The following is a 10,129-nucleotide window of genomic DNA, read 5'->3' on the forward strand; positions in this document are numbered from 1 at the left end:
ATGCATATGTTGTCAGAGTCCAATATTCTCTGACCAGGTTCTTTTAGATATTCCACACAGAGAGGGTTTAATGTTTTAACACCAAATTTACTTATTTGAAGATATTTGATGCATCACTTGATTTAGTAGAGTCATACAGCAACGTAGTGAAGTCACAACATAAGCACTACATAGCAATTGTAATGTGCAGTTAGACCACAATACAGACATGATTCCCTTTACCATCTCTGTATTCTCACTATCATAACATTGGGCAGCCTCAATCACTGGGAAGGAATACATGGATTTAAGCCTGTTGCTCTCTTCAAAATTCATTGTGTTGATTGCTCGGAATTTTTACTCTAGGTTTGGCTGAGACGTATACACACTTCTCCCATGCTGGTCTGGCTGAATCAGGAAGACATTCACAACATTTAATGATTAACTCGGGGAAGGACTTTTACACAATCAGCTGATCCGCCCAATTGATGAAGAGACAGCTGATGCATTAATCCTAGGAAATGTTCTTCTGGCCACACTCTGGTCCCCTTTGTATTGGGATAAGTTAATCTTTCTTTACAGCACCTGTGAACACTTCCCATATTCTGCCCTGAGCTTCACAAGCGCATCACCTGTGCTCGTCTCTTCTGAGCCTTCCTTCTTCCATGGCAGGGTTTTTTTGATCTGTCACATATGTATATGTGTGAGTGTGTGTGAATAGCTTTATTACTTTCTTGGGAATGCTGTTAATACTGGTGTTTTGCAGACATGATACTTAGGCTTGATGTGAATATGAAAACCTTTTATCTCAGTATTCATACTTCAGAATTTTCCATTCATACAGTTGTATTAGCTTCATACATGTACACATAAAGTAAATAAATTTTTGACAGGATTTTGAGAATATGAATATCAGAGTTTTATAGAATTAATTGGTTCTACTGAAGAGTGTGAATACTGTAAGTGTAAGACTAACATAATGAATTGGGTATTACTGTTATTCAGATGAGGATGAAATGTTGATTTTCTTTTAAATGATTATATAAAGTTTCTCATTTATCTGGCAGACTGATGAATCTAAGATAGGAACTATACTGTTTTAGTCATGTCAGATATTAAAGTTCATGAACTGTATAAATTAATAAGATTATAAGGTATTCTGCTTTTCATCACCCTGTGCAAGAGCCTTTCTCTTCCCTCTCTCTCGACTATATGAAGTGACAAAAAAGATGCCTAAAATTTAATTAGATTACTAACGTGAGTTCCTGATTTAGGTACCATATGTTATGTATCACAAGTAGCTAAGTTCTATGTCATTTGAAACATGCTGACATCAGCTTCTTAGCACAAAACCAAATACTTCTTTTAGTGTTTCTTGTAGTGAAAATTTTCTGCAGTTTTTTAGATTTGTCTCCATAAAAGACATCCTATTTGGTGCCGTAAGCCAAAAGGTTTTCCTATTGTACTTCTGATAAGATATTAAATTAAAAAGTAATTCCCACTTATAGAATCAAGGAAGTTACACATTTTACTGCAATGTTGTAGTTATCTCTGGGTTATCTATTAATTTAAATAAAATGTAAAGAGCTTAGTCCTCTGGACAGTGATGATAAGCCTTGCTGGATAGTAGCAGGCAAAGGAAATCAAATAGAAGGGTATGATGTGTTGACCTTGGCTGGCCATCAGGTGCCCACCAATCTGCTCTATCACTCTCCCTTCTCAACAGGACAGTGGGAGAAAATATGATTAAAAAGCTCATGGGTCAAGATACGGGCATGGAGATCACTCACCAGTTACTGTCACAGGCAAAACAAACTCAGCTTGGAGAAATTAATGTAATTTATTGCCAATTAATAATAGAGTAGGATAGTGAGAAATAAAAACAAAAGCAAAATCACCTTCCCTCCACCACTCCTTCTTCCCAGGCTCAGCTCTTGACTCTTCTACCTCTTCCCTGCAAAGTGGCACAGGGGGATGGGGAATGGGGGCTGCGGTCAGTCTATAACATGTTGTCTCCTTCCTCCTCACACTGTTCCCGTGCTCCAGCATGGGGTCTCTCCTATGGGATACAGTCCTTCACAAACTGCTCCAATGTGGGTCCTTCCCAGAAGATGCAGTTCTTCAAGAACTGCTCCAGCATGGGTCCTTTCCATGAGTACAGTCCTTTAGAAAAAGACTGCTTCAGCATGGGTACCCCATGGGGGACACAGGTCCTGCCAGAAAATCTGCTTCTGCATGGGCTCCTGTTCACAGAGTCACAGGTCCTGCCAGGAGTCTGCTCCTGTGTGGGCTTTCCCCAGGGTGCAGTTTCCTTCAGGGCATATCCACGTCCTGCAGCATCTGGTCCTCCACAGGCTGCAGTGTGGGTATCTTTACCACCATGGACCTCTGTGGTCTGCAGGGGGACAACTTGACTCACCATGGTCTTCACCACAAGTTGCAGGGGAATCTCTACTCCAGCTCCTGGAGCACCTCCTCCCCCTTCTTCTCCACTGACCTTGGTGTCTGCAGTGTTGTTTCTCTCACATTTTCTCTCTCCTCTCTCCTAGCTAATGTTGCCCAACAGTTTTTACACTTTCTGAAATATGTTATAACAGAGACACTGCCAATATCACTGATGGGCTTATCTTTGGCCAACAGTAGGTCCATCTGGGAGATGCTGGAACTGGCTCTGTCCAACATGGGGGCAGCTCTTGGTGTCTTCTCACAGAAGCTACCCCTGCAGCTCCTCTTTGTAACAAAACTTTGCCATGTAAACTCAACACAGAAGGTAAGTTGAAAATAAAGGCTTAGGAACAGTAGTAACATCATAAAGAATTATTATCACTGTCAGAAAGATTTTTTAAACTGTAATGACTTCATTTGCATCAACAAGGACAGCACCACCAGACATAAAGAAGTCATTATCCCACTCTATTCAGTGCTTGTTAGGACACACCTGGAATACTGTCTTCAGTTTTGGTCCCTGCTACACAAAAAAAGATGTGGACAGGCTGGAGAGGGTCCAGAGAAGGGCCAGAAAGATGATCAAAGAACTGGGAAGCCTGTCATATGAGGAAAGGCAGAGAACTGAGTTTGTTCAGACTTGAGAAGAGAAGGCTTAGGGGAGACCTTATCACCATGTTTCAGGATTTATAGGGTGTCTACAAAGAAGATGGAGACTTCCTTTTTACAAGGAGTCACATGGAAAAGACAAGGAGTAATAGGTTGTGTTGAGTTTGTGTGTGGTGGGGTTTCAGTAGAGGGGTAGGGGCTACAGAGGTGGCTCCTGTGAGAAGCTTCTAGAATCTCCCCTGGCCACAAGTTGGACCCACCTCTGGCCAAAGCTGAGCCAATTAGCAATGGTGGCTGCATCTCTGTGATAACATATTTAAGAAGGGCAACTGGAGAAGAGGTGGAGTTGTGAGGGAAACATATGCAAACGCCGAGGTCAGATGAAGAAAGGAGGAGGAAGGGGGAAAGGTGTGGTGGAGCAGAATTTCCCCTGAAGCCTGGGGTGAGAGCAGGCAGTCCACAGAGGTCCACGGTGGAGCAGATGCCCACCTGCAGCCCATGGAGGACCCCACGTCAGAGCAGGTGGCTGCACCCAAGAAGGCCATGATTCTGAGGGAAGCCCACTCTGGAGCTCTCTGTTGCTGGGAGGACTGCAGCTTGTGGGAAGGAACACACACTGGAGCAGTTTCTGAACAGCAGCAGCCCTGTGGGAAGGACTCACATTGGAGGAAGTTCACAGAGGACTGTCTCCTGTGAGAGGGATCCCATGCTGGAGCAGGGGAAGAGTGTGAGGAGTCCTCCTCGAGGAGGAAGGAGCAGCAGAGACAATGGGTGATGAACTGACCACAACCCAAATCCCCTGCCTCACTGCTGTGTTGCCGGGGAGGAGGTAGAGAAATCGGGAGCAAAGGTGAGCTTTGGAATGAGGGAGGAGTGAGGGGAAAGGTGTTTTTAAGATGTGGTTGTAACTTCTCACTGTCCTACTCTGTTTGGTAAACCAGTGTTGTTGTTGTTAGTATTCACATAAATTGATGTTCCTTCTTTCCCAGTTGAGTCTGTCTTTTGCCCATGACCATAATTGGTGAAACATCCCTCTCTGTCCTTGTCTCGATCCCTGAGCCTTTTGTTTTATTTTCTTCTCCCCATCCATGAGGGGGAAGGAGTGAGTGAGCAGCTGCGTGGTGCTCAGCTGCCCTCTGGGCTTAAACCATGACATGCATACAAGTTACTCCTGAGTAGATTCCAGCTGGATGCAAAGAAAATTTTTCACAATGAGAACAATCAGCCATTGGAATAATCTCCTCAGGGAAGTGGTGGATTTCCCAAGATTGGACACTTTTAAGATTCAGCTGGACAGAGTGTTGGGCCATCTTGTCTATACTGTGCTTTTGCCCAGAAAGTTTGGACCAGATGATCCTTGAGGTCCCTTCCAACCTGGTATTATATGGTTCTATGATTAAGGGTGGAGCTTTTTGTCATTTTGGGGTTTTGTTTTGTCTTGTGTGGGTTTTGTTTCTTGGTTTTTGTTTTGTATAGGATTTTTTTTTCTGAGAATAGAGTGTTTTGTACGATAATCTAAATGACTACTTCTGTGGGTGTCTCTGTTTTAGTAATTTCAAATATTTATATTTGTTTTGATAGACCCCCAAAAATATAGACCATTAAGAAAGTTAATGCATCTTTTAACTGCTCCAAGAACTGCATGATATGAAGATGTGTCTACCAAGTCAAAATTCTGTGAGTTTAAGTTCTAATTGTACAAGATATAAACTTACATCAGATAAAACATGTCTTGACTGAGGTCATGTAATGTTGCTCAGTTCTTATATCTACAGGATCATTAAAAAGCTCTTAAAATTCCTGACTGTAGTAAATAGATTGAAATCCACACTTTTTCATATAAAGTAATAAAATGTTCTATTATGCTGAAATTTATTTTTAGCAGAAGCAAAATATGATGGTGTTTTAGTGCCCGTATTTATTCACGGCATTTTCAAATGAAGAGTTATTAAAATATTTAAGATATTTCAGTGCTAAATTATATATTTTCTTGGTAGTTTTGAGAACAAATAGAGAGCTAATGAAAAGCTAAAAGCTGTTCTCATCAGCTAAAGAATAGCTTTAAGTTTTATGAAATACTGTTAAGACCAAGTTATACTAGTGATTCCTGATACCAAGGGGATATTTGGACAACTAGAGATTAAAAATCTACAAAAATTAGTATGTTTTGAATTCTGTCAGGGTTCATCAGCCCAACTGCTTAAGAACATGATGTCTTGTCTAAATTATGCACTGTCTGTTTAAAGACATATAAGATTTTATTGGATCAGCAAATACAGTTTGAAATAATAGACAAGCTTTTAGTTACATGAAAAAGTTACCGTGTTTTTGAAGGCTGTCAGGCACAGACAATTCAGGCTAGATATCTAAGAGCAATTGAATTGTGCTGTAGGTATGTTCCAAGACTAGTTTTGAAAAAGTTGTTCTGACCATTAATGAACTAAGAACTTCTGAGCAGAAATTCCTGTGAAGAACAGGACTGTTGTGCTGCTTTTGTACAGCTGAAGTTGTACAGCAGATTCCACTGTCTGGTGCCAGAAATCTCCATCAATGCTATTGCTTTGTCAGAAGAATCTGGTTTTATGTATGAACCTGATAGAGTATTATTTATGTTAGCATGCCACAAAGCATACTGTAATTTTTTAACTCAATATTGGAAAATTCTAAGCATTCAGACTCATCAAAGTTTTAGTAAATTAAATCAATTATTTCACCAAGTGTTTATTGCTATAAGTACATATGTAGATGTGGCTTCATGATTTTAATCATTGTAATAATCCCAGTACAACATGCTTGGTTGTGCTGGGTTTGTGTGTGTGGCAGGGGATTTTGGTAGTGAGGGAGGGGGCTACAGCAGTGTCCCCTGTGACAAGCTTCTTGAAGCTCCCCTGGCTTCAAGTGGAACCCGCCTCTGGAACAAGACCAAGCCAATTAGTGATGGCGGCTGCACCTCTGCTGTAACATATTTAAAGACATGGAATCTGGGAGGAGGAGTTGGAGTTGGGAGGAGTTGCTAGGAGAACACCTGTGCAAACACCGAGGTCAGTGAAAGAAAGGAGGAGGAAGTGGGGGAGGTGCGCTGGTACAGAGACTCCCCTGCAGCCTGTGGTGAGATGGCAGACTGCACTTCTGCTGTCCATGGAGGTCCACAGTGGAGCAGGTGGCCACCTGCAGCCCGTGGAGGACCCCACGCTGGAGCAGGTGGCTGTGCCTAAAGAAGGCTGGGACTATGTGGGAAGAAGACCCCGCTGTTGTAGTTCGGCACTGGGAGGGCTGCAGCCCGTGGGAAGGACTCACATCAGAGAAAGTTCATGGAGGACTGTGTCCCATGAGAGGGACACGACACTGGAGCAGGGGAAGAATGCAAGATGTACTCTCTCTGAGGAGGAAGAAGCGGTGGGATTGACCACACCCTCCCCCATTCCCTGCCCCCTGTGCACTAGGGGCGAGCAGGTAATGAAATCAGGAGCAAAGCTGACTCCAGGAAGAAGGAAGGGGTGCAGGGAAGGTGCTTTTAAGATGTGGTAATGCTTCTCACTATCCTGTGCTCTCTGTAAGTGTTGTTGTTAGTGCTTGAATTAAACTGATGTTCTTTTTCTTCCCCTAAGGAGTCTGCCTTCTGCCCATTATGGTAATGGATAACTCAAACGTCCCTGTCCTTATCTCAATTCCCATGCCTTTTGCTTTATTTTCTCCTTCCCATTCCTGAGGGGGAAGGGGTGAGTGAATGACTGTGTGGTGCTCAGTTGCCTGGCTTTATGATTTTCATCATTGTAATAATCCCAGTGCAACATGCTTGGTGAAATTACTAAAAGACTTTACTGACCCAGAGATTACCTGTGTTTTGGTCATTCATCAGCTTTTGCTTTTTGCTGCAATAAACACAGCTGCCATCCTCACTTTACATTTCTGCTTTGGTTTAGCAGAAGGACTTTCTGCAGCTGCACTAGTGAGCTAGCCAATCATGTAATCTCTCTGCTATCTTCTTCAATGTCTGTGTTCTACCTTCTACATCAGGACAACCTAGCCCTACCACATTCAAACTGATACATAATGGCATTCTTCCCAAAGCCCAGGAAGTGAAGAAATATTTTTCATTAATCATAGAATTTTCATAAACAAGAAAGTTAAATAGGTTACAGGTGTCCTTTGTGCTTCAGCTGGGTGCCTTCAATAACAACCAGTCACTGTGAATCATTTATTACATGTTTTGGTCATATTCAAATATGTTTTCTAAATGTAGCATAATGCTAAAAGCCACAAGTGTTTCAATAAATCTTCAAACTATCCATGGAAAGAAATAGTATTCAGTTTGGATAAAGAGATAAATCTTCTATACATAGTGTTCATCCATTCAGTTATATAAAGAAAATCTGTTTCACATGCTGCACGTTTCACATATATTTCCTCAGTGTGGTTTTCTTGATTTAGTTATTAAGAGAAATGTTGATTATAGATAAGAATTGGGTACGTTACATTTTGTTTTATAAAATCTTACCTTCTTTTATACTCATCATAAAAATTTAAGTGTTGCTTTTTTTTTCCCCCCTCTCTTTTTTTTCAAAGTCTACTCCATCGTATTGGGTATAGGTATGATGGTTTTGGTAGTGTGGGTTGCAGTGATGGCTTCTGTGAGAGGACGTCAGGGGCTGCCCCATGCCAGACACAGCCGGTTCCAGCTTTCTCCAAAGTGGACCTCCCACAGGGCACAGTGGAGCCCATTAGCCAAGATGGTGGTGCCTCTGGGGAAGCATATTTAGGAAAGGCTAGAAAGCAGTAAACAGGCAGAGGAAGAGGGGGAAAAATAAGAATGAGAAAAAGCAGAGGGAACACCAAGTTCAGAGGAGAAGGAAGGGGTGTTCTATGATGCCAGAGCAGATATTCCCTGTGCAGTCCATGGAGGACCACATGCTGGATCAGCTGGGTATTCCTGAAGGAAATGCAGCCTGTAGAGAGCACACACTGGAGCAAAGGAAAGATGTGAGAAAAAAGGAGCAGCTGAGAGACACTTCTATGTACTGATCATACCCACTCCCTCCACAGCCTCCCTGAACTATTCAGGAGGGTCTGTAGTGAAGGAGAAAAGTTGAGCCTCGGAAACGGTGGAGGAAAGGTGTTGGTTTAATGTTTGTCTTTCTGTTTCTCACTACCTGAATCTATTTTAATTGGTAATTAATTTTGCCCAAGTTGAGCCTTTTATGCCTGAGACAGTAATTGGTAAGCAATCTCCTTGTTCTCTCAACACAAAAAAATTCTCATCCTATTTTTTCTCCCCCTCCTGTTGAGAAGGGGTAGTGAGTGTGCATCTGGGTGGGAGTTTAACTGCTAGCCAAGCCTAAACCACGACATCTGTAGACCATGATATTAGAAAGACAGTTAATTAATGATTGAGAAAGTCATGTGGGAATTGGAATGTTCATAAAATCTGTCAAGTGTAAAAATAAGGAAATGTGGGAAAAAAACCTATATTTCTCCAAACTCTTCAACCATAGATGTCTGTAATGTTCCATGCTGTAGTAAGAGGTGAAGCTATACCTTGTCATACATCCAGAATGCTTGCATGTTCCTACCAATGTATTAATTCTGAGTAATAAACTTCACTGTGAGCACGGGGCTCACTCATGCATTTTGTAGAAGGAAGATTATTTTTTAATAGTAAAGAAAGTCTCAATGTTTCACTTAACATTTTGTTGAGTTTTTTTGTTTGATTGTTTTTTTTCCCTGAGGGCTGGATGTCAAGAAGTAAAAGCAAAAGTAATATTCATTTTCTATGTTCAGCATCTACAAAACTTTAGTCTATTGCTATCCACCTCATTCAACTAGATTGCATAAGTAGTTTTGCAGATGTTTAGCATTTTTTTAATATCCACTCTTTTATGTTTTTCACAGGTTTTAACTACATCACGAGCCTGCATTGACTAGCATGTAATTTGGAAAATTTTCGCTTTGGCACTTTAGGGTAGTATATCCCTTTCATGTGTTCAGAAGAAAGTACACAAGAAAACAACACATTAACAAATAAGGAATACTTTGCAGATTTTTTTCTTTTTTAGTTAGTAATGTTTTACTCTATCTCCATTACCGTAGAGTGAGCAAACATGCTGGCCTATGTGCCTGCTTGCCTCCCTCTATTTTACTCAGCCCCTTTCTCCCACCCTTCTTCCTTTTCTTCCTTCCTTCATTCAACGTAATTAAAAACAAATCTGTGTTAGTGTATTCAGAATGCATATAATGTGTAAGAGAGCCAAAAGTAGCCTCTCTACCTTGGGTTAATTCAGACTATTAGAAGGTCATTGAACGGTAGGGAGAGGTCATTTATATTTCATATTTTAATTTATGTTATAGTTTGGAACAGAATCATATTGAGAGATATTACTAACTTGTGCAAAATGTAGCTTTCATTTACTGAACAGTTTTAGTAAATCCCAGCTGATGTTTATCATCTGCAGTTAATGAAATATTTTTTTCAGTATGGTTTCAAAGCTAAGTTAACCTATGTTCTCTCTGTAGTTATAAAAGGAGGGAAAGAAAGAGGGAGAGACAAATCTGAAGGGTTCCCAAGGTGAATATCTTTCCGTTCTGAAATGCAACCCGGACTACCATCCTGAACTTTTAAGATCCTAATGATAGGTGAAGTTATACTAAAAGGCAGGCAATTTAATAGACAGATTTTTCTTTGGAACCTTAACCTGTTCTGAATATAGAATTCAGATCTTTTTAATACACCCATATTCTATAGCTAACTGAACAAATATAAGTAAAAAAAATACTGCATGCAACAATATATTATCCAGGATGGAATAAAAGAACATAATGCAAAATAATATCTTGATATTTATAGAAGTAACATTTAAACTGAATATATTTATGATTTTGATTATTAATGAATAATTACCTGGCCAAGAAAATTATTTGTTGGAGGAGCAATTGCCTAAGGTGAAAGCCTCAATACCTAGGTAACTCAAATCATATTAAAAATGTAATATTAAATTAAAGAATTTCTACTAAATGTTTACTAAAGCCATAAATACCTGAAAACTCTATCATTTACAATCACTGTAAAATATGTATAAATTATTTTTATCATAAGAGAGAT

This window comes from Strix aluco, chromosome 2 (genome assembly GCF_031877795.1).
Source record: "Strix aluco isolate bStrAlu1 chromosome 2, bStrAlu1.hap1, whole genome shotgun sequence".
Classification (NCBI taxonomy): domain Eukaryota; kingdom Metazoa; phylum Chordata; class Aves; order Strigiformes; family Strigidae; genus Strix; species Strix aluco.